This window comes from Pezoporus flaviventris, unplaced genomic scaffold, assembly GCF_033815535.1.
Source record: "Pezoporus flaviventris isolate CSIRO_AGI_PZ_B2104156 unplaced genomic scaffold, CSIRO_AGI_Pfla_v1 ptg000015l, whole genome shotgun sequence".
Lineage (NCBI taxonomy): Eukaryota > Metazoa > Chordata > Aves > Psittaciformes > Psittacidae > Pezoporus > Pezoporus flaviventris.
The window spans coordinates 23,710,334-23,733,836 of NW_026892563.1; the positions used below are offsets into that span (position 1 = coordinate 23,710,334).

The 23,503-nt window shown below is 37.9% G+C and overlaps 1 pseudogene; it reads left to right on the plus strand.

The window, feature by feature from the left end:
• The first annotated feature begins 976 nt into the window (after nt 1-976).
• LOC133269835 (U1 spliceosomal RNA) lies at nt 977-1,124 on the plus strand (annotated as a pseudogene).
• The last annotated feature ends 22,379 nt before the right edge of the window (nt 1,125-23,503 follow it).

Here is a 23,503-nt window from a genome sequence, read left to right on the forward strand (position 1 = left end):
TTCTGTCCTTTCTCTCCGTGAGTTTCTCTGATTTTCCTTCCTTTTGCCTCAATTTTCTATTTGATTATTGCCCTTTCAAAAAGGTGACATTTCCTTTCCTCCCTGTACTGCTTATCTTGGTCTTGGCTTTGCTAGTCATTCTTGTGTATTTGGGAGTAAGTTCTGCCTGTTTATAGTCCCTTATGCTTAACTTGTCCTCTTTGTAAGGACTCTTTGTTTTGTTGTTTTGTAGTTTAGTTTTGTTGTTGGCTTTTTTTTAATTTTTTTTTATTATTTATTTTTAATATTTTTTGTTTTAGTGTTTTTTTTGGTTTGTGCTTTTGTTTTTTTTACTTGCATGTCTGACATGTAACTATGCCTGGGTTTTTTTTGTGCCTTGGGTAAATTGCATACACAAAACTTATATGTTGGGATCTCTTACACTGTTTTAGTATGCTTATATTATAATTCAATGTAAGATAATACTAATTACAACCCTATTTATAATTTATAGGTGTCACAGGCCTCCAATTTTTTTATATCTCCTAAATTACTTTCTGACAGAAAAATGCATATGAGGACTTTGGGTGGTGATTAGGGATTTCCAGCTGTATGATAGTTCCTGTGCAATTCATACAGGAATCCCTATAAGATACTTTGTTGTCTCCATAACATGCATGCAGGCATACTGTACTGCACATATGAGATGTGTCTAGAAACACTGGATTTATCACACATGAGCTCTGTAGAGTGTACATGCATGCATCCTGCTGTCTGAAATTAAGAAAAACATTAAGGCATCTGTCAGCTGAACAGGTTTTTTCCTGTCCTATTGAGGTAATTTTGAATTTGAGCTACAGTGTTCACATGACTTATCTCTGTATGCATGGTGAGTGTTTTGGTTTAAACCATATCAATAATAACTATAATAATAATAATAAACACTATTAATAGTTAGTAGTTAATATAAAGTTAATAATGAACCATTAAAATAGTAATACTTCCTGGCAGGGGAGTCATCATGATCAGGCAGGTGGTTTTCCCAGGGCAGGGCCCATTACCTGCACTCTGGGTGTGCTGATCCCTGCGATTTCCCCAGCTGCGGGAAACTCAACTGCATAATTTGCAGTAGTGGGGGACACTTACTACTACTACTACTACTACAAGGGAGATCATTCATGCTCTCCCTTGGCTTTTCATTGCTATCCCACACACCCTGCCACTCATAACTGTCCAGCCTTAGGGAAGATATCTTGGTGGTGTTCTGAAATAGTTGTTTAACCTTAAACAAGACCTGAGCCATATTCAGGAATATGCTGGCTCCCAGCAAGAGGACCAGGTTGGTTTCAAAGGTACTCAAAAGATGCTCAAAATCTTTGGAATTCGCAAATGCTATGTAAATAGCCTGGTAGGGAAGGGGAATATGTGGGAGGAGGTCTCCTCCATTATTTGATGCTCCAAGGAGAAAAGGCAAAAGGCATAATTATTAATAGTTCCCACTACATGGCTCCCAAAGTAGGGAGGTGATGAGAACACATACCAGGTCAGTTTAATGATCAGTAATTCTATTGTATCACAAGCCACAATAACAAAGTGAGACTTGTGATATGATAGCCCAGGCCCCAAGGGCGATAAGCACCAAAGCAGACTATAGGCTGCAAGTAAGGTGTGACATAACAAAATTCTGAGACCAAATGCAACAATTCCAAGAGCAAATAAGTCAACATTGTGACCAGTGACTATTAAACCAAAACAAAAGATGCTTATAACAAATTTGTTTTGTCACACTCTGGGCAGGTCTGTTATCTCAACCCTCAGTGCCCCATGTTAGGCGACAAAAAGGATTGTCATGCTTTAAACCCAGCCAGTAACTAAGTGCCACACAGCTGCTTGCTCACCCCAGCCCCAGTGGGATGGTGAAGAGAAAGAATGTAAAACCACACAACTGAGATAAGAGCAGTTTAAAAAGTAAAGTATAACATAGTACTAATAATAATGATAAGGGAAATAACAAAGGGAGAGAATATAAAACTAAAAGAAGAAAAAAACAATAAACACAAGTGATACAATTGCTCACCACTTGCCAACTGATAACCCAGCCCAACTTGAGCAGCGATCCAGCCTTCTATGTAGCTCCCCTCAGTTTACATACCGGGCATGATGTGCTGTGGTATGGAATACCCCTTTGGCTAGTTTAGGTCAGGTGTCCTGTCTCTGGTTCCTCACTGCTTCTTGTGCTTCTCATCACTGGCAGAGCATGAGAGCCTGAAAAGTCCTTGATCACGGTGAGCACTACTTAGCAACAACTAAAACATTGATCTATTATCAACACTGTTCTCAGACTAAAGCCAAAACTGCACCAGGAAGAAGATTAACTCTATCCCATCCAAAACCAGGACGGTGAGGATCATAACATGTAGGGACACTATGAAATAGGATGTTGCCTTGCATAGTTTGGGTTACTGAAGATTCTCATTCATATACGTGCAATAATTTTGTTTAAATGATGTCAAGACTTCACAAAACCTCAAGAATTGGGGAAATAAAAGAAGAGAGTCTAGAGTGTTATGATATAAAAGCTTAAGTATAAATGTTTCCTATATCAAATATACTGAGGTTCACATGGCATTACAGTGACAGTACTACCATTATACATGAAAGTAGTAAAACATCATAGAATCTCTTGGGGAAAAGAAATAAAAATGGAGTATGCTTTCAGCAGGAAAATCCTTATTTGGGAATAGAGTCTAGAGAAATGCCACAGACAATAAAGTCCTAAGTCCTCCTAAGAAATATATCTGTTTCTTCACTAGTGCTATTGAGTTCCTTCACTTTCAGTCCATACTCTGAGTCAAATGCTGCAGACTTGGGGAACTGTGCAGTCTTTGTCTTGCTGCTGCAAATGTTAGTTGTGTTACTGGGTATTTTATCTCAAGACTGAAGGGGGAGGAAGCACATTAGCTGCTAGTGCTCTGAAAGGCAAGTGGAGTTACTTCTATGAAAATATATAAAGGAAAAAAATCTAAGCAACTCCAAGGCCAATAAAAATAATGAACGAGCTATGCTGCCCCATTAGATGCCTTTTTTTTTTGTTATCTAAGTAACAAGTTTATGCTTTACTGCTTCTGTTTGGTTTTGCTTCTTCCCAGCCCATCACGAATTCTGCTGACTAAAGGGAAGACATTTATCTTTCTTCTCTAGGCGTGTGGCATAAGTCTTAAAGGGAGCATAAAGAAATTCCAAATAATTTAACAATACCTTGTACACCATTAAAGACAGTAACACATTAATTTTCCTTATGACTAATGTGAGCCATTCCCTGTCTCTGCTCCCAAAATTAACAACTTGTTAAAAAGAAATCTCAAGAGATTTATGTCTCAGATGCCTCCCTTCTCATTCTTATGGGCATCTGCCTGCACAAGGAAAGCTGTATTGATTACCCGAGTGATCTACCACCCATTTTAAATAGAGTGTGAGCTCGGACATCAAGCAGATTAAATTCTTTCAACCATCAAAATGAAAATTTTTAAATTGAGACTCAATTTTGTAAAGGATTGTAAGCAGCGTGAATGCCCATATGAAATGCAGAATATAAAGGAAAGCTCCTGCATGGTCAGGGAAATTATGGAAATAAAGGGAGGAAACTGGATTATCCCTAAATGAAACCAAATATACTCACATTTTAAATTAATTATTTAATTAATTAATTAATTTCCTGAGCCACAGAGGATGTGTTTGAAATGTCCAGAACTGAGCACATTCACAGAGATGTGTAAGAAAGAACAAACCAAGAAGGGGAGCATGAAGTTGATAGGAGAAAGAGCCAAAAGACAATAAAAAGGCTCTTACCTGTTGGAAGAACTAATAGAAGATGGGGATGACTTTCCTGTTCTCTGAGTTTAATGAGATGTTTTGGAGGTGCATAAGAGGCTGAGAGAGCTGATTTAAACTTCCCCTCAGCTTTTGTTTGCACATGCATATTTTGCAACATGTAAATCATCACAGGGATTTTTTAAATGTATGACCCAAAGTTCTTGCAGGTAAATAGATGTAAAGACATGGCATCTGTATACCTCACAGGATGTAATGGTTCTGGTGGAAAGAGTTTCTACTGAGAAAATTTGAACAAGTTTTATATTATCTTTTACTCTTCTATACAAACCTAAACTATGCTTTAGTAAGAAATTTAAAATATGAACAAGAAGCAAATGACAGTTACTTCTCCTAAATGCAATAAAAGCTATACTATCCCACTTTCACTGCTGCCAAACAAAAGGTAATGTACTTTTTTCCAGATATTTCCCTTAATCAAAGTAAAGCTTGAAATAAAAGATATAGCTGATTATTAGCCTTAAACCTTAATCTCCTTTCCTTGTCAGGTCCCTGCCACTACTTTAGAATGTTTAAATATAGAATCATAGAATCATAGAATAATTAGGGTTGGAAAGGACCTGAAGATCATCTAGTTCCACCCCCCCTGCCATGGGCAGGGACACCTTACGCTAAATCATATCACTCAAGGCCTCATCCAAACTGGTCTTGAATACCGCCAGAGATGGAGCATTCACAACTTCCCTGGGCAACCTATTCCAGTGCCTCACCACCCTAACAGGAAAGAATTTCCTTCTTATATCCAATCTAAACTTCCCCTGTTTAAGTTTTAACCCGTTACCCCTTGTCCTATCACTACAGCTCCTAAAGAAGAGTCCCTGTTCAGCATCCCTATAGGCCCCCTTCAGATACTGGAAGGCTGCTATGAGGTCTCCACGCAGCCTTCTCTTCTCCAGTCTGAACAGCCCCAACTTCCTCAACCTGTCTTCATATGGGAGGTAGTCCAGTGCCCTGATCATCCTCGTGGCCCTTCTCTGGACTTGTTCCAACAGTTCCATGTCCTTTTGATGTTGAGGACACCAGAAGTGCACACAATACTCCAGGTGAGGTCTCACGAGAGCAGAGTAGAGGGGCAGGATCACCTCCTTCGACCTGCTGGTCATGCTCCTTTTGATGCAGCCCAGGATACGGTTGGCTTTCTGGGCTGCGAGCGCACACTGCCTGCCCATGTTCATTTTCTCATCAACCAACACCCCCAAGTCCTTCTCCACAGGGCTGCTCTGAATCTCTTCTCTGCCCAACCTGTAGCTGTGCCTGGGATTGCTCCGACCCAGGTGTAGGACCTTGCACTTGCCATGGTTAAACCTCATGAGGTTGGCATCAGCCCACCTCACAAGCGTGTCGAGGTCCCTCTGGATGGCATTCCTTCCCTCCAGCATATGAACCGAACCACACAGCTTGGTGTCATCAGCGACAAAGGTGTTAAACAAGACCGATCCCAACACCGATCCTTGAGGGACACCACTCGTTACTGGTCTCCAGCTGGACATTGAGCTCTTTGTGTGCGGCCATCCAGCCAGTTCTTTATCCACCAAGTGTTCCATCCATCCAATTGATGTCTCTTCAACTTAGAGACAAGGATGTTATGTGTGACAGTGTCGAACGCTTTGTACAAGTCCAGGTAGATGACATCAACTCTCTACCCCTGTCCATCATTTCTGTAGCCCCATCATAGAAGGCCACCAAATTGGTTCAGGCAGGATTTCCCCTTAGTGAAGCCATGCTGGCTGTCACCAAGCACCTTATTGATTTTTATGTGCCTTAGCATTCCATCCAGGAGAATCTGCTCCAAGATTTTGCCAGGCACAGAGGTGAGACTGACTGCTCTGTAATTCCCCGGGTCATCCATTTTCCCCTTCTTGAAAATGGGGGTTATATTTCCCTTTTTCCAGTCGTCAGGAACTTCACCTGACTGCCATGGTTTCTCAAATATGATGGCCAGCGGCTTCGCAACTTCATTTGCTAGGTCCTTCAGGACCCGTGGATGGATCTCATCAGGACCCACGGACTTGTGCACATTCAGATTTTTAAGATGGTCTCGAACCAGCTCCTCTCCTACAGTGGGCCTGAGGTCTTCATTCTCTCAGTCCCTGCATCTGCCTTCCAAGACTATAGATTATAGATGAATAGAAAGAAGGCATGTCTATCTCCTGCATTCAGGTAGCTAGTAGAAGAGCAAATATCTTAACAGCTCAAATAGAAGTGAAACCCAAGAGAGACAACGTTTAAATTCAGAAGAATGTGGTTTTCAATTTAGGTAAAACCAGCATGGATTATGAATTGTTTGTAACTACCACCTCCCTGTTAGTTTTGCTGAAGATTTGTAGTGGTAATTATGTGATGACTTCCAAGTAGTGCTCAGTATCCATGGAAATAAATAGAGCCTGTCTTCATAGACGCAAAGATGAAATGAGGGTATTCATGGAGTGAGAATTTATTTATTTCTTAATTTAGCTTGTAGTACTGTGGGGATATCTGTCTTAATTTAAAATATTTGTTTATTTCCAAGTCCTGTGTTTTCATTTTTGGTTTTGTAGTGGGAATAAATCAGACTTTCAGGAGTCTAAAAAACCCACAAACTTCAATGTCTCTTTTGCATTTTGATGCACTTTGAGCAGACATCAATCCAGAGATAGTTCTAGACTGAAAATACCAAGATATTTGCAAATTATGGGCTATGTTCTGCCAAATTATCCCTCACTCTTATGGCCAAAAGTTTTCAGTGCATTATTCTGTCAGAATAACTATCTTGTAATTGAAGCAAATTTGTTTTCCACGCTGTAGTTCTCTTCCCCATACTTTGACCATTGTTGTAATAGGCATAATCCTTGTATAGTTGCATGCTCAGTACAATTGTACAAAATAGGAATTTTAAGTTGACTGGATTCTCGTCACTTAACCTGATTTTTCATTATAATGCTGTTCCCGTTTCAACTTGGTAAGGCTGTATTTGATCAGAAAACATGAAAAAATTCCATTTTCTCCTAAAAACAAACAAACAAACAACAAACCCTCCCTCGAAACACTGGGAGAAGGGATAGCTTATGTTCAGAACTAAATTTTATGCCTACTTTCTGTCACTGTTGGTGCCTCCAGTTTACATACGAAGTACTCCTGAGAGAAAAATCCGTTCTCTTCTTCAAATTAGCAAAGGAAGAAAAATTGAGCAGTTGGTTTATTTTTCTGGCTTCCATCTGAATGTAAAGCTTCCAGGGCTTGTTGAGACCATTTTGATATGATTGTTGCCATGCCTTTTTTTCATTTCTCATAATGAATAAACATAAAATAGTGTTTCTAGATTTCTGGATAACCTCCTTATTTGGTAACTGATTTCCTTCCCTTCCCCCCCCCCCCCCCCATTTTAATACTACATTGGCAAGGTCTTTCAAAGCATTTGCAAAAGATATTTCTCCTTATAGAACCATTGAGGTTGAAGTTAGGTAACAAAGAATAAAAGTAGAAAACTTGACACTAAAAACTTGATGCTGAAACATGTCTACAAAATGTCTACTTTGCCTGCAATTGTGACTTTAGACAGGTTTTGCTTGTAAGGAGCAGGCAAATTATTTTTTTTTTTTTTCAAAAGGAGACTCCCTTATATCTCCTGCTCCTTCAGTGAGTATGGAAGGATAAAAGGATTCAGAAGAAAACTAAATGCAAGAGTCAGGTAAAGGAGGACCTCATTAACTGCAGTTATATATTTATAGAAAGATTTTTTTTTTTTGCATGGATAATAAAAACAATTGAATGGCTCATTTTTATGGCCTGTCACTTAACTCCTTTCCTATAATTCTAATTGCCTTTCATCTACTAACAATCATTGTTAGCAGTGATGTCTGGGGCTTAAATGCTTCCAATCAGACTCTGGACTCTTTCACATTGTAGTATACTGCGGTGGCTGTTGCTAGGCATGCAAGGTCATGGCTGAAATGCCATTACTTTAGCTAAACACACTCAGTTATTTTCATTTGCTGATGAGGATCTAAGGCTAGTCAAGCAATTAAGCTAAATGTAAAAATAATTTTGATGATTCAGTGGTTTCATCATGAGAGTGTTACTCTGTTTGGCCAAATAGTTGAACAGACATAGTGCTGCTTATATGTAGACTGACTAATGGGTATTTCTAGGTGTTTCCTAGATATTCAGGAAACTGAAGCATGAACAGCAACTTCTCACTGTGGCTCCAAAGCTCTGCAGTAGTGGTGTTTCTTCGTAGAAATGGATAACGCTTCTGAGTCAGGGTCTGGTAAATAAGAAACTTTTGTACTATTTAAAAAAGGGCAAGTTTTGAGGGGTGAGAGTGAATACTATACAACGTAAAATTATTTTTACTTGTAAAGAAAGATAAATGTATAAAATATTTCAATATAATTTTTATTGTAGCAAGATCAGAATCAATCAGATTGATCATGCATTTGGAACTAATGGCGATGAAATTATTTTGAATGATATGGGTTTGTGTTTTGCTCTTCTTATTCGTCCTTGCATATGTAACTGAGTAATAGATCATCCATATTTAAAGTTTGAGCTTTTATTTACATTTCTCTTGCACCATCAACCAATAATGCAGTTGTGGGACTATCTCCCTCATGTCTGTGTGTGTGACAATGACCCATGAAATGACATCCATGGTCGTAAAAGACAGAGAAGAGACATATCATGTTTTATTTCTGAGATATCCCCTTTATGATTTTCCTGTGGCATCCTTCTAGACTCTGAAACAAATGTTATCCTATGCTGATTCCCCTGATCTTTAACTTTGGAAAAAGTTAGCACGCAGGACTGATTAAGAGAGAGTAAGAGAGCCAAGAAAAAAAAATCGTAGTTTGAAGCCTCTTTGGATGACCTATTTCAGAATGCATCATGGATGCACTGTGGAAGCCGTAGCAGATTACTGATGAGTTGTAGATGTTCTACTTATCTTAGTGATCCACAGGTTTGTCTATAAAATGTAGCATTTGGTCCTGTAAGCCTTAATAAAGCCACGTTTGACATAATAGGGACTAAAGTCCTAAATTGCTAGAATTATATGAACAACTGTAGATGGAGTTGTTATGGATACATGTTGTTATGGGTGAACTTAAAATTTCACATATTTCAGGCATAGGTGTTTCCTCAGATTGCAACCTTTCTCTATAAAGGTCTCAAATACAAAGCTAAACCGTGCTACCTACTGATGAGAGTAAACAGCATGTTTCCAAAGCAAGTGGTTTAAACCTGTGCTGTTCTGGGTTCAGTTGTAAGTTATTTTTCTCGTTCCTAGTAGCTGGTGCAGTGCTGTGTTTTGGCTTTAGTCTGAGAACAATGCTGATAACACATCAGTATTTTCGTTGTTGCTTGCCCCAGTCAAGGACTTTTCAGTTTCTCATGCTCTGCCAGTGAGGAGGCGCATGGGAAGCTGGGAGGAAGCAGAGGCAGGACACCTGACCCAAACTAGCCAAAGAGGTATTCCATACTACAGCTCATCATGCCCAGTATATACATGGGGTGGGGAGTTACCCAGAAGGACCAGATCGCTTCTTGGGTTAGGCTCGGTATCTGTCAGTGAGTGGTAAGCAATTGTGCATCACTTGTGTTTATTATTTTGGGTTTTTTTTTCTTTTCTTCTTTAGTTTTATATTATGTTTTTATCCCCTTATTATTTTCCTTATCATTATTATTATTAGTGGTCGTAGTAGTTTTATATTGTATTTTAATTACTGGACTGTTCTTATCTCAACCCATGAGGTTTACATTTTTTCATTTCTCCTCCCCATCTCACCTGGAGGATGGGGGAAAAGAGAGGGTGAGCGAACGGCTGTGTGATTCTGAGTTACCAGCTGGGCTTAAACCACAACACATGCTAATTCAAGCAGAACAACAACAACATTGTAAGGGATGTAACGTCAACTGTTTTTCTGTGTGAAAGGCTGAAGAGCACTGAAATATGGAGTACCACAGGCTGGGAGAGGGAAAAGTTTCCTAGCTGTGGACTTAAGTACCGGAATACCAGCAGTGTTTGCACTGACTCCTGAAACCCGGACTATGCTACTTAGGAAAGCACAAATGGTCATTAACCAAGCAGGGAAGCAACCTTCAAGATACACTTCTGACTTTATTTCTGTGCAACAAAGAATTTTAATGGGAAATGGCTGGATTTACTCTTTCTCCACTAACATATTTCAAACTAGGGTTGTGAAAGACTAAAGTTACTGAGAAGTGCAGTGGAAAAGATTTCCTTTCAGTCTGCCTACTTTATTTTTGGGTGCCTAACCTGTGGTCTCCATAGGCTAGCTCCCATGTCATCAGGACAATTGATCTTGTTTTCTGCCTGTTCAAAGATACCTTATGCTCTGCTAACAGCTATTTTTTTTTTGCCAAAAATGATAGCTGCTCACAGCTGTTATCCTTTCTAGGTGCTTGGCAGCCCGTCTTCTTTCAAGCTGAGAACAAACATGGCTATATAACAGAGGCTACTGGACCGTTTGGAAGGATGACAACTAAGCACCAGCTGTAATCACTAAGACAGTTCATCCATCTTTCATTCCTCTCTTTATCGTTTTCTGAAGTGCCTAAAGGAAGAAGGTGACCAAGAGTATGCTGAAGTAATTGTTAGCCATTACTAACTGCCTTCTTTCCACAGGGAGTTTGTAGCTTAAGTGCATTAAACCAGTTGTTTTCTGGGAGAACAGGGTCTTGCCATGCTTGAACAAGATAGTTTAATTTGTACAGGTTATCCAGGCCCATAATATATATTTCTATTCCTAAAGGTTATGTACTCTCTATAGCTAAAAAAGATGCAACTGTTCTGTTTTCTTTTAGATCTTAGCCATCTCTGTTCCTACATTGCTAGGGAATATTTACCACAGTTTAAACTTTCCCTAAAAAACACATTTCTAATGCTCATCCCAATTACGCTCTCATTTGACAAATATAAGCAAGCTTAGCCTGTTAGGGCTGATGTGCAGGAATCAGGACAAGGATGTTGTTTTACGACAAAGTTGATAAAATGACAGCTCAGGCCTCATCTTGAAACTTCAGGAAAAATGAATTAGACCTTTTGGTTTCACGGAGCTGATTTTCTCTGCTTCCTAATGTCAATCAGTTGACTTAATTTTCTCTATTTTATCAACTAGAGAAAAGGAAAACCATCTGAAAGTAGATCCATAAGATAACTATCTTATACACAATAGCTGTAACTATTTCACAGTATACTTCTCTAATGAGATTATGAGGCAACTGCTAAATCAGCTGGTTGCTTTCTTTTGATTATGGAGTATTCATCTCATTCATAGTTTGCTGTTCTCAAGGTTTTGCCTGGTAGCAAGCCCTTCTATAAGATGCAGCTGATTCTCTGCTGTGAGCTCTTTCTCTTCTGTCACCTATTCCTTACTTCTCACACTTCTGTCATGTTTGGTTAGCCATTTTCTACTCAGTTGTTCCTTGCTACCCCCTCCCTAGTCACTGTTTGCTCAGTGACCTCCTCTGCCTACTGCAGTTTTACTAATAATTTCTCTTAGTTCAGCTTTTAGAACGCAAATGTCACTGTGGGCTGACACAGCATATACAACATCATTTATCCAACTTCGACTGCTTTACTAGAAACTTAAGTAAAATATACCACTTTTTTCATAGCTCATAACTTTGCATCCACAGCAGTACAGAATTGCTGCTTCAGGTGAGCATTTATGTCAGAAATAGAGTTGTGAGTTGGCTGCATTTTCCTATTTTCTTATAGCTCCAGAATTTTCTCTGGTTAGCTATGGGCCTCCTTTTCAATAACTACTAAACACAATAAAGTAAAATATGTTTAAAAAGGTTATACTTTGTTCATCACTTTCATTTATCTTCTTTTCTCTCTGTCACATATCCACAAAGCACTCTTCTCGGCTCCTATGCTCTCTGAAAGTCTCTTATTATTTTCTTTTAGGATCTGACCATGAGGTTTAATTGAGAATGCAGAATTTCTACTCTGCAATTGTAGAACTACAATAGTATATGCAAGAGAATGAACCCCATTCTCTAATCCTAAAATTAATTTTGAGCCATCTGAGTGAGGAATTTATCTGCCTTTTTTTTTTTAATGATTTATTCCATTCAAAATTCAGAAGAAATCAGGCATAAAAGTAGGTTTCCAGCAAGTGGTAGTTAGAAAAGCAGTGTCAGAATAAATTACAAATCTACCAGATTTAGACCACACTCTTATGAATTCCTCACTAATATCAATTAACCAGTAGAGATAAGGCCTACACTAAGAACAGAAGTAGAAATGATGATCAAAATATAGAAAAATGAGCAAGGAAAGGGTGAAAAATCTTGATTTTAGGAAGATTAGGCATGGCAATTCGCTTCTGCGTCTGACTGGTCATAACATAGCATGCTGTAGGCAGCCAGTAATATTCGTCAGTTTAAGAGAAGTGGAGCTCAACAGCAAAGCACCACCATTCCCTTTTAACAACTTAGTGGTCTCAGCATCAGTAAAAATGCCCTAGCCATATGGGTATCATAAAATACCCACTTGTTTGTCATCCCACTGACAGTCAGCGCAGCTTGGTCTGAATAGAAGCCTTAACACTGTTGAAGAAACACATTCGTTTTTGAAAGTCATTAGCTTTCTCCTCCAAATTTGTGATGCCTGGGTTGTTCTGGGAAAATTGTATTTTCCTTCCTGGAAAAAGCATAAGCACTTGCTTTTTGTATAATTCCATTAAAGTCTCAGTAACTCCCATTACTGCTGTGTTGTATCACAGACATACGTAGTACTCTGTCTCAAACAGCCTCAAACCTGTAACGGATTAATATATTTACACAGAAGTGAATTCCCTTTCTCTGCTGAAACTCAGAACTTGCTGCTGGTGCCAGACAGCTGATGGTTTTCATGTCCTCTGTGCCATACCCCCTGCACTGTGAGCTGGATGTACTCTTTTTTTCCTCTTTCTCTTTAAGAGATAATCTCCAGCTTCTGTGGATTTATTTGCTTTGTACTTGCACTCGACTGAACGTTCTATAACAAACATATCTGTTAAGTCACCTTCAAAGTGAGAGCAAGATTTTCTAAGAAAAGGCTGGCAAATAGGAGCTGCATATTCACAGAAATGATAGTGATGTTCTCTTCCTCAAACAGTCATCTTTCCTGAGAGATCTCATCATAGTGTATATGCTTCCTAAAGACATTGACTGGATCCACCTTGGCGTGAGTTAGATATGATAACTGTGGGCTCTGGGAAATAACCCTGACACAGGCAGCTGCTTATGACAGTCTTCAGAAAACATGAAAACACTGGACTGCCCTCCCTTCAGCACAGACAGAGAAAGCACCTCATAGCATGAGCAGAGGGTGGAGGAAGACATTTCTGGAAAAAGATATATATTATGTGGACTGCTATGTGCTCTTTATGCACCATGTAAGAAATAGTGACATTACCCCTGAGGATGCTGGTGTTTAACAATGGACAGACCCCTGCCTGATCAAGAAGAAGGTGTACAGTGCTTTATACCATGTTTGTAGCTTAAGGCAACTGAATCTCACCTAGAATCTGATATCTTGCAAGCAGTGTACTTGAAATGCAATTGAATAGAAAGTATTTGTTGAGCAGATACTGCCAAAGGGATGTGGCTGCCATTAGTGCCAGAGATGCCTGATAGCTTCTACAGGGTGACAACCAAATACTCACTGTAATTCTCTGAGATGCATCATAGAAAAAATTATTTAAGCCAGTTTGGTTTTGGCCTTTGTACTAGAGAGTGTTATGCTCAGAATGGCAGCCTGGCATTCAAGAAGATATTTGGTATGATACATTCAAAGGACAAGTGATGAATCTTCTGGTCTGAAATGACTCACAGTAGGCTGAGACCTTGAAGTAGATAGGGTTTTAGTAAAAGTTTCTTGCAAGAAATCATACTTCTGGTACGCCTGTGAAGGTACCTTAAATGCTTTAGTAAAGATCTGTTTGAAGCAGGCAGTAATATAGAAGTATGTTGAAAATTTCTGTGAGGGGTATTGAAAGAACTGCCTTATATGATGTCATCAATATCTGGTAAAATGTAGTTCGGTATTTAAGTAATGCAGATCCTATTTGCTAGGCTAGCTGTGAACTAAAAATGCTTCCTTGAAAAAAATGTTACTTTTCATTCTTCACAAAGTTCTAGCCTGTTGAGATATTTTCTTCAGCACACTTGGCTTAATTGAGTTTCTAAGAAACATGTTTTGTTGAAGATATGAAACTTAATAATTTTTTGAAGTTAAGTTGTATTTGGAGTATGAATATGCAGTATGGCATGGGTATTCTAACTTGGCTGCATCTCTTTATTTGGAGAAAATACTATTATACTGAAAAAGAATCTGGTAATTCTTGCAAACTGATACTTATCTAAAGCAAATAAACAAACACTGTTTGGCTAGTACTGAAACATGGATTTTCCTGGAGTAGCATCTAGGATGAATACCATTTTGAGTTTGAACTCTTTTAGCAAACTTTAACTTGTGCAGCAAGGAAGTTTAATATGTTCATTCACAGAGCTCTCACAAAAGTGTAACTTTTCATCAGTCACTCCCAGCATGACCTTGGAGTCTTAATTATTAAATTGTTTTATACTATTCCTGGCAGAGATGACACTCATTATTTTTTCTGCATTCTTTATTCTCAAGATATTTTTCACCAAAGGACTAGTAATTTTATTTGGTGACTCATTATCTTGATTTACAGGTTGCTTACACAGATTATAGACTGTCTCTATTTAGGACATTAAAATTTATCACTTAGATGCGGCAAATAGCTACAAGTGTGTGGTTGTTTACTGTCCTGTAAATGATCCTTTTTGTCGCAGCAGTTAGTTTGAGCTGGGGGGATGTAACCTCTGAACGCTACGTGCTTTCTAAAGAAAAACTTATTAACAGAACAGAGCTACCTACTTTTGCCTACCTGGAATGGATGTGACAACAGCAGTAATATACAGTAGCTGTTTAACATGATGTTGCTTGTGTGAGAAAAATGGAAAAGGGAAGAGGAATTGTAAGTATATGTGATGAAAGACATGAAGTCCAGTCTTTAAATGTGGTTTCTTTTAACTCTAGTTACAAGCACAGGGGGCTTGAGAAAGACATTCACATGAAGTATATGTGGAGTGTTCCTCCATGGCCTCCATGGACAGCTCGCTCCAGGACTCTTGCTTTAATCATATACAATATAAACGATTCTGGAATTGTAGTAATATCTCTCTGCTGCTTCTCTAGTAGATTTAGTTTCTCATTTATCAGATGAAATACTGTATTTGTTGAACTTACCTGTAAATGTTTGACTGGGTGCTGAGGTTATAAAAACTGCACTTAATAAAGAGCATTTACAGTCATTTTAAGAGTACCTTGGCTATTCAGGTCTTGCTTTCTGAATATATTGTGGGTATGGAACAAACAAATTTGAATTTTCCTATAAAATTTCATCAAAGGCATAGTTCTCAAGTCTCTAGTTTTCTGACAGTCCAGGAGCGCCATCCACAGGATAAAATTCATATTTTTGTGGTACGATTTTTTTGATGCTATTATCAGGAAAAATTGTTAAAACAAACAAAAAACAAAACAAAAAGAGAGAAAATAAAATTAAATTCAGCAATTCTATTTTTTTTATATCACTTAACCAATTGCATTGCAACCAAATAGAAAAACCTTTCTCTCAGCTAATCTTCCCCTTTCTGCTGGAATTGGCTGACAGGCAAAAACATGATTTAGGTCTTTAAGCAGTTGATAAAAAATTAATAGTTTATGGAAAGTTAATGGTACAAATATACCAGTTTGTTCTCCCACAAAAAAAAATCATCTATGATGTATTTTATTTCAAAGACTGACCTATGATATTGATACAGAACATATTGCTTCTGTATTTGTTGGAATCACTAAAGGCAATATCCCTTTGCCCAAGGAGGGTTCATTGGGTAGTAACACCATGATCTTCTGCAGGTCTGAATCATCTAGCTGAGATAACAATGTATAACAGCCAATTTCCCAAACTAAGGAGACATTCTCTGAGGTAATTGCTTAAATAAGAAAACAGTCATTTCTTTGGGTATGTTCCATTATGGAGTCTCATGCTGTCTTAATAAACTACATTGAGAAGAAAAGAAAGGATCAGAATTTTGTTAAATGTAGGAAGAAAAATTTAATTCTCAAGTAGAAGGAAGTCTGCAAGTAGATTGTAATATGCTTATTAAAACATAACTGTGCAGTAACTACTGTAAATCCTCTGTCACATCTTTCAAAATACCTATGAGTTAATTTTTCCTTGAATATTTTCCCAGCATGAGTCTGCATACAGAAATTGCTTAAAAATGCACTTTTTTCTCAACATGAAAAACCACTGAACTGCAGCTTCATCATAATTTTAGCCACAGTGTTAGTAGCTACAGTGGCAATATCAGGGTCTGGTGGGGAGTCACAAATTATTTTCACAGGTCTTGTACCGTTAGTGATGTTTGTACCATAGTGCTGGAACTGTTGGCCTGAAATTTTTGTAAGCCTTCTGCCATTAGTTGCAATGAAATAAGAAATGGACAGCTGCTCAAGTTCTCCTTATTATCAGAAGTTTTCCTTTTTTTTTTCCTTTCCCTAGTTTCTTTCTCCCATGGCTGTTTTCTATGTCTGTTATATTTTCCAACTCAGTCTAAGCATGCTTTCTTTCCTCACCTCTGTGTATATTTGTCTGGTTTACTACCTTTGCTGTTTCTGCTTACCACAAGGCTATAAGCTGCTCTGAAGAAGCAGGTATGAAAAAATGATGAATGACATCAAGTCAGTACTTTCTGAATCTGATTGTTCATTTCTTTAACCTTGAATGTACTATATCTTAGTACAGTTGCTAACACAGTAAGTGTGATTATCTCCCTACAGTCTGAATTTTTCCCATACTATATGCTTTTTGTGTAGTTAGGTCAAATGCCTCAAATTTTGTTTCCATTCTACCAGATATGTTCCAAAAGGTTCCAAAGCAGAACCTTGATGTTTTGATCCAGACATCATTTTGAGAAGTGAGTGGGATCAATTTGATTAAAATATTTTTTCAAAAGCTAAACCAGGGAAGCTACAGACCAATAAGCATTTCAGCTGCCCAGTATACCTTGCAGAATTAACCTTTGTTGATTAATTAATCCCTGCTGAAAGTAAAGTTTTGTTTGAATGAGATGGGATTGCTTAAGTGCAATTGTATGTATATGTAGAAATATAGTTATTAGGACTGATCCAAAAATGCACCATCCAGACAGCCTGATTCCCAGCTGAAACTGCAGGAATAGTAGTTTCAGAGTTGTTTATTAGGCAAAGCTGACTCAGGAAAGAATGCAGAAAAAATCTCTATTGATCCCATAATCTGGTTGTGCAGAGCAGTATTTTGAATATCCTCCCTGCAAGTGTGACCTAGAAATAATAATGCATCACTTCAAGGGTTGTTCTTCCTGCTTCATTTCTCACAGAGAGTAACTTCTGGTATCATGGGAGGTTTTGTTTATGCTATTAATCTCTATTAAATTCACTGCTGAAAACAGAGAATAATCCTGTGGTATGAAGAAAAAAGATGTCTCAATAGTTTTAAGTACTTTTCTGGGCTTCAGATATTTTTCAGCTTGCTTTTCTTTCTTTGAAAAGTCTATAATGTTTACTCGCTAGAATAGCAACTCCTCTGCAGCCTTATACTTCGATACCCAACTCTGCAAGCAACTCTGTTTATAAGTATTAAGATCTTAGTGTGTTGCCATCAATATATATTAAGCGGAGCAAAATGTCTCATTTTCTCTTCATTTTCCTATGTCTGTCATTATTGACAGTCTCACACTTAGCCCATAGCTTTTTATAGTTTTGGAACTCTTTCTGTATTTGCACAGTGTTTACTACAATGGGATCTTGGCCCATAATTAAAGTTGAAAATAACTATAGTAATATAGGTGATGGTTAACACTGATAAAACAATTATTCCCAGAAATATGTATCTCTTTCAGGATCATAGGGGAGGGCTAGAAAGAGAGAAATATAACTGTTCATAGGTATAAGACTTAAATCAAAGGTGCTCTGAGATACTAAGATATTATGTTCTATGTGAAGAATGTATAGGGACTAAGAGAACAGCATAGCTTTTGTTGTATCACCAATACACATTAAAATGGTTTGCTATTATTTTAACATGCAGAACATAATCACTGAGAATTCTGACAGACTTGAGTTTCTGAGTGAGCTGTATTTATTACCTGATCAAATATTGATATGATAAGAGGTCACACTCTTTTCTGAAATCACATAGTAACCTGTGCATGGGAGAAAGGGGGGGAAGAGGGGTGGGCCAGACCTCCAGCATTATTTTTAAACTTGTTCACTTTAGAAATTCTTGAGCAAGATATTTATAAATAATATACATCTCAGGCCCAGCCTAAAAATATCAAATTCACTCTGAGCTGCTGGTCTTGACTAAAACCAGGTTGTGACTAATAGAGAAAGTGTGATTTGTTCACTCAGAATTTTACATGATGTGCCAACCTTTGCTCAAATTTGTACAATACCAGCCTGAATGCAGCTGTTCCAAGGGCTCTTTATCTTGCCTTTGCACCTGGTCTATGAATGCAGCAATCATTAACAACTTTATTGACCCCATGGCTCTTGCTACTAATGATAACTAATATGAAATTCATAAAAATATGAAAATTCATAGTATTATTATTATTTGTTTGGAACACAATACCATCTATGCAGCAGAGGAATGTGAGGTCCTATTTTACAGAGCATTATTGTCATGGTCCATTTGAATATCCTGAATTTACAGGACAATTTACACTGTAATTTAAGCATTATTTTATGAACTCATTAGCAAAAATAAAGCCAAACAAGATAAACAGTTTCTCAATTCCCTTTATACAGACTAGTCTAAGACATGAATTACTTAATTCATTATTTCTTATATTCATGAATTTTCTGACAAGTTCTTTGATTTCTACCTCACATATCTATAAGCAAAATGGTTCCCTAGCTGATGGCAAGAGTGCTCATTCTTCTTCTACCTCCCCTTCATCGCTCCAGGAAGCATGAAAGCCTCAGCAGTCTGACCGCTGTTGGATCTGCTTCAAAAGCTTCTTGGCTAACTTGACGTATTTATACCTTTCAGCTTAGAAGTTTGGCTGGAGCAGCTGGGGGAAAATGCCTGAAATTCTGTAAGTGGTAGACTGTGCTAAATTTGTAATTAAGTCAAAATGCTCACATTAATAGATATCACAACCTGAAAAGCCAAAGATAGTTAGCAAGTGTTTCAGAAGATGTATCGTATCATCTTTTATTTTGCATGAAAAATGTAGGTAGCTGTTTGTGAATTTTATCACCTCATGTGAACTTTATATTGCTAACGGTCTTTTGAGTGGAGATTATAAGGGAATGTACTTATCAAAGGATAGCTCAATCATCAGCACATTCTTGCTGAGTGCCTAAGAGAGCATTCTGTTTTTTTTACTACAGTGATAGACAAACAGCTTTTATCTTCCAGTGGTCCCTCAGTTAAAGTACCATGCTTCCCAAAGTCCAGTGGGAAAAGTATTCTGTCTTACACAATTCCATGTGTAACACCATCTATGGTTTGAAATGAAACAAAATTAAATGAAAACTGCCAAAGAAATTGTTAGCTATTATAATGCTTTCTCTATTCAAATAGGAATTCAGAAGGACATTCTGTTCTTCTATAGACCACGTAGAAGGGCCTATATGTAATGCATTAACCTCAGATGCTTTGGAAGTGTCTAAAAGAATGTCAAATAGCCACTTAATCCTCTTCAAAAACAAAGCCATTTTAGAACTAGTATTCAAATACAGTAATCTGTAACTGAGGTATCATAACTGGCCCAGGAAACTCTGACCCCAGAAAGCTGGAACAAGAGCTGGTTGATGACTACCTATAATTTCTGTGACAGAAGCTGCAGGTGTGTGCTACCTTGGGCAGTGCCAGCATAGCTTTTCTTCACAGTCTGATTTTAAGATGAGTCCATTTTTGTCATCTCGACTATATTTGGAAGATTCTCTGTCTATGCTTTTGAAACCTTTCTATTAATTTTTAGTGTATACATATTCACAGGCAGTTTGTACCTGCTGCATTTATGCAGATGAAAGATTTTTATTCTTCCTGCAGTGGCCAAAGGTTGTTCAAAGTAAATGTTTTTTACAGACTTTGTGGTATCCCAGTGAGTGATCTTCCTATCAGAGAGGGAATCCTACATGGATGACTTGTAGTCCTTCGTAGAATGATTTTGGAGGAGGAAGAAAGGAAAGGGAAAGGGAAAGAAAGATTTCCCAAGTTAAATAGTGTTCCTTAAGTAAGAGAAACACATTCCAGTCTGAGCTAATTTATTCTTCTAGATTCATTACTGACTGTACGTGCAAAATCTTGTCTTCTAAGGACTTTCTTAAAAAATACAATATAAGCTATGATTTTCAATATGCAAATCTTCTGGTTCCTCTGATGGGAGTAGCCTGACTGTGGAAAAAAAGCTCTTCCTGCTCCTTTGCAAAAGGTAAATAATCACAGTGAGTTTAAAAGATACTTTTTTTTTTTTCCATTCTACTTTTAGCTATTAACTTCAGCAAAAATCAACTTTCCAATATAAAATGAGGTACCTCTGGTGTTTCTTCAGTTTTTCTTCTGGTTTCTAGAAACCATTAGAGTGGGTTGGTGTTCTAATGATTACTCCAGTAATTAAAATAGGCATAATTTATATTTGGAACAGAATATTTTCTTACTGTAGCAAATGAAAAATTCTTTTTTAATGACCCCTGAACGTATTATCATAAAGTACACATTATATTTAGAGACAGCACACACAAAAAATGGCAACAGTCATTACTAGGCAGGCCTTAGGAAAACCTCACATAACCCACTTAGAACTGTGAGTGGTATCTTTTTGTTATGGCTGTTATTTGCACTGAGCTGCTTGTGCAGGGCTAGGCAGGGCTGCCCTTGGCCTGAGCAAGGCTGAGCTGGGTTTACCAGGCACCCCATGGCCAAGTACCCATTGCCCAGCCTGTCCGAACTCCAGCTCTGAGAGTGCTGCTGGGGAAGTGGCTGACATCCCCAGGTAGTCCCTGCTGGACAAATGGCCTGTAAGGCATAGGAGGCTGCAGAGTAGCTGTGGAGGGGAGCAGGTGGTGAAAAGAAAATCCACCATTATCAGTCCCTCAAGAGGAATTTGGGATCTGATGTCACTCTGCATCTCTCTGCTTTAAGAAAACTGCCACCATTGACCCTAGCAGCCAGAGGAAAGGTGAGCATAACACATTAGAGACATAGATAACTATTAAGTTGTCTTGTGCAGTTGTTGGAAGGGTATTATAGTGAGTGAGGGTATTTTTTTTTTTTACTAGTTTGAACTACAAGTGTTAGTATTTTGTAACTGGATTAACTACTGCTTCAGTTTCATTAGAGTGCTAAGACTTTATGAGGCTAACAATAAATTCTTGGCTCTGTATATAAGGTCTGTATATAATCCCTTCCACCCATAACAAGATTTTTAACAGTGTATATTTCCATGCATCCAGAGTAATAAGTAAAAAAGATTAACACATTTCCTTCCAAGTCACATCAAATTCTGAGGCAAAATCAAGGAATAGCACAGCATATTCAGTAAGAGAGGAAGACAGGGAAATTAGTGTACATGAAACCTTAGAACGGAGTCTTTATGTGCTAGTGGAACCTACAGCTATCTCAACAGATTCCACTTGCCTTTATTTCAAGAAAATCAGACCCTAATTTAAAATAAGGCTGAAGCAATAGGAGAGTAAGAAAAAGACACAAGTAGATCTCATGAGTTACAGGGATACTATTTATAAACTGACAGCTATTTTTCTTCTTATTTTCCTTCAAATCAAAGCCCTTGCTCTTGATGGTATCACTAGCATCTGAGTTATCAAAGACACTTTGCAGATAATTTGTGGCAATTTACTTCTCCATGGTTCTTGTTCAAAGGTTAAAAGAAGAGAGCTAATTTTTCTTATGTACTAATTAACTTGATCCTGTCAGCTAAAAACCCCTTTCAGTAAGAGTATGAAATAGAAGAATTCCTTATGAAGTATCTGACTTTCTTCTCCTGGCTTCTGATTGTAGTCCAACATTATGAAAACATGCAAATGGAAAAAACATGGGAAATAAGAGTGATTTTTTTTTGTGAAACTAAAAATAAATAGAAATCAATACATTTGGAAGAGACAGTAATTTTATTAGAATTGAGATGAGGGTAGGGGGAGCAGGCTGGAAAGGGCCAATATAAGGTGCTGGGTGATAAACCAGGTAGACTCTTGAGCCTTGCCATTACCATGCAAAACTTGTCCTAATTTAATACCAGACCATGTTTTGCCTCTGCACCTGTAAGAAGCTCAGGTGATACAAACAAAATCAACAATTCTAGAGGGACCCTTCCAGTTATCTAACAGGGAGTTGCAGTTTCAGTACCCAAAGCCTTTTAAAAGTGACAGTATGAGCAGGAGTGAGTGGAAAACAGGAAGCAAACAGATGCAGGGAGAGTACAACTGTATTCACTTATCTTTATTTGAGAAATTCTACCTAGACATTTTTTTAAGCAGCAATTTAATTTTGCAATTAAACAAACAAACTAACTAGGGCTATCAGTTCACAAACAGCTTAAAATCCTTTTCTGAAACCTTTGTAACTGGATCAAAGTTTCAGGACCAGAACTCTTTTCCCAGGACAGCTCTCATTATGTTCTGCCCAGAAATAATGACCTACGTAGAAATCTCTGTCATATTCAATTTTGTTTCCCATCTACCACTGTTGATGAATTTGGTTGGATTTTGTTAAAAATCCTGCAGAGAAGACTACATTAAATTGTGCATAAAATCACCACCACACTGGAGATCATAGAATGGTAGAATGGTTTGGGTTAGAAAGGACCTTAAAGCTCATCTGGTTCCAATCCTGCTGCCATGGGCAGGGACACCTTCCAGTAGACCAGGTTGCTCAAACCTCATCCAGCCTGGCCTTGAATACTTTCAGGGGTGGGGCATCCACAACTTCTCTGGGCAACAAGATGTCACCATCTTAGAAAGGCTTTTGAGACAGAAATTTTTTTTAATTTTTCAGAAAAGCCTGAGTTGTACCCCCATTCACATATTTGAAGTTGATAAAACAGTAGCATTTACACACTTACTGGTAAAGCAGAACCTAAGAATTGCTTCTCTTATCCTAATGTGCAGTACTGAAGGTGAGAATTAATGCTGAAGAAAAAAACTTAATACTTTTTTATTTTTATTAAACAGAAAGATTGCAACATAAATAATCTCAATTTTTGTTGGTATGTTCCTTTGTTTTCAAGGATTTGAATAGGAAGTGAATCTTGCAGATACATAGGTGCTTGCATTCCTGAAAGATTCATACCCAAGATGTTCATCCAGCCATATGGCATGTGTTGCTTTTCCTGATCTTTTTAGGAAAAGGCAATCACTTTATCAAGATGCAGAATTGGTCTCGCATAGCATATGTGATTGTCAATTTCCAAGTGAATGAAAGAACCAAACAATTTTGGCAACTACTCAGACAGCAAAATGTAATGCTTAAAGCATAGCAGAATAATTTCTGGTAACTGCAACTTTTCTCAGGCACAAAGTTTATTTGCAGCAGCTTTCTAAAATTTC